The following is a 2,808-nucleotide window of genomic DNA, read 5'->3' as shown; positions in this document are numbered from 1 at the left end:
TATTATCAGTGTATAGATACTCAGTATCATTATACAGAGCGACATGTTTATTATCAGTGTATAGATACCCAGTATCATTATACAGAGCGACATGTTTATTATCAGTGTATAGATACTCGGTATTATTATACAGAGCGACATGTTTATTATCAGTGTATAGATACTCGGTATTATTATACAGAGCGACATGTTTATTATCAGTGTATAGATACTCGGTATTATTATACAGAGCGACATGTTTATTATCAGTGTATAGATACTCGGTATTATTATACAGAGCAACATGTTTCTTATCAGTGTATAGATACTCAGTATCATTATACAGAGTGACATGTTTATTATCAGTGTATAGATACTCGGTATTATACAGAGCGACATGTTTATTATCAGTGTATAGATACTCGGTATCATTATACAGAGCGACATGTTTATTAGTGTATAGATACTCAGTATCATTATACAGAGTGACATGTTTATTATCAGTGTATAGATACTCTTTATTATTATACAGAGCGATATGTTTATTATCAGTGTATAGATATTCAGTATTATTATACAGAGCGACATGTTTATTATCAGTGTATAGATACTCAGTATCATTATACAGAGCGACATGTTTATTATCAGTGTATAGATACTCGGTATTATTATACAGAGCGATATGTTTCTTATCTGTGTATAGATACTCAGTATTATTATACAGAGCGACATGTTTATTATCAGTGTATAGATACTCAGTATCATTATACAGAGCGACATGTTTATTATCAGTGTATAGATACTCAGTATTATACAGAGCGATGTTTATTATCAGTGTATAGACACTCAGTATTCTTATACAGAGCGATGTTTATTATCAGTGTATAGATACTCTGTATTATTATACAGAGCGACATGTTTATTATCAGTGTATAGATACTCGGTATTATTATACAGAGCGACATGTTTCTTATCAGTGTATAGATACTCAGTATCATTATACAGAGTGACATGTTTATTATCAGTGTATAGATACTCGGTATTATTATACAGAGCGACATGTTTATTATCAGTGTATAGATACTCAGTATCAGTATACAGAGCGACATGTTTATTATCAGTGTATAGATACCCAGTATCATTATACAGAGCAACATGTTTCTTATCAGTGTATAGATACTCAGTATCATTATACAGAGTGACATGTTTATTATCAGTGTATAGATACTCGGTATTATTATACAGAGCGACATGTTTATTATCAGTGTATAGATACTCGGTATCATTATACAGAGCGACATGTTTATTAGTGTATAGATACTCAGTATCATTATACAGAGTGACATGTTTATTATCAGTGTATAGATACTCTTTATTATTATACAGAGCGATATGTTTATTATCAGTGTATAGATATTCAGTATTATTATACAGAGCGACATGTTTATTATCAGTGTATAGATACTCAGTATCATTATACAGAGCGACATGTTTCTTATCAGTGTATAGATACTCGGTATTATTATACAGAGCGATATGTTTCTTATCTGTGTATAGATACTCAGTATTATTATACAGAGCGACATGTTTATTATCAGTGTATAGATACTCAGTATCATTATACAGAGCGACATGTTTATTATCAGTGTATAGATACTCAGTATTATACAGAGCGATGTTTATTATCAGTGTATAGACACTCAGTATTCTTATACAGAGCGATGTTTATTATCAGTGTATAGATACTCTGTATTATTATACAGAGCGACATGTTTATTATCAGTGTATAGATACTCGGTATTATTATACAGAGCGACATGTTTCTTATCAGTGTATAGATACTCAGTATCATTATACAGAGTGACATGTTTATTATCAGTGTATAGATACTCGGTATTATTATACAGAGCGACATGTTTATTATCAGTGTATAGATACTCAGTATCAGTATACAGAGCGACATGTTTATTATCAGTGTATAGATACCCAGTATCATTATACAGAGCGACATGTTTATTATCAGTGTATAGATACTCGGTATTATTATACAGAGCGACATGTTTATTATCAGTGTATAGATACTCGGTATTATTATACAGAGCGACATGTTTATTATCAGTGTATAGATACTCGGTATTATTATACAGAGCGACATGTTTATTATCAGTGTATAGATACTCGGTATTATTATACAGAGCAACATGTTTCTTATCAGTGTATAGATACTCAGTATCATTATACAGAGTGACATGTTTATTATCAGTGTATAGATACTCAGTATCATTATACAGAGCGACATGTTTATTATCAGTGTATAGATACTCGGTATTATTATACAGAGCGATATGTTTATTATCAGTGTATAGATACTCAGTATTATTATACAGAGCGACATGTTTATTATCAGTGTATAGATACTCAGTATCATTATACAGAGCGACATGTTTATTATCAGTGTATAGATACTCTGTATTATTATACAGAGCGACATGTTTATTATCAATGTATAGATACTCGGCATTATTATACAGAGCGACATGTTTATTATTTATGTATAGATACTCAGTATTATTATACAGACTAGTGACTACATTAGTATGTGGATACTGTGGTGTATACCAGCAGTTCCCTCTAGGGGAGCTTTGCACAATGCACAGTTTGTCCCTAACCAGCTCCTGTAGGAAGTGTGCAAGGCATGCTGGGAGGGATACACCCCCTTGATTTGCTCTCTTCCCAGTGTGTGCATGGAGTTCGGCCATGTTGGGTGTATGTTACAGCAGGAATGTGTATATCCACAAAGGGATCGAGCATAATATGTGACTTGTGATC

The sequence above is a fragment of the Pelobates fuscus genome, chromosome 1 (assembly GCF_036172605.1).
Source record: "Pelobates fuscus isolate aPelFus1 chromosome 1, aPelFus1.pri, whole genome shotgun sequence".
NCBI classification, from domain to species: Eukaryota; Metazoa; Chordata; class Amphibia; order Anura; family Pelobatidae; genus Pelobates; species Pelobates fuscus.
The sequence above is the reverse complement of the archived record's forward strand: the minus strand, read 5'-3'. Positions refer to the sequence as shown.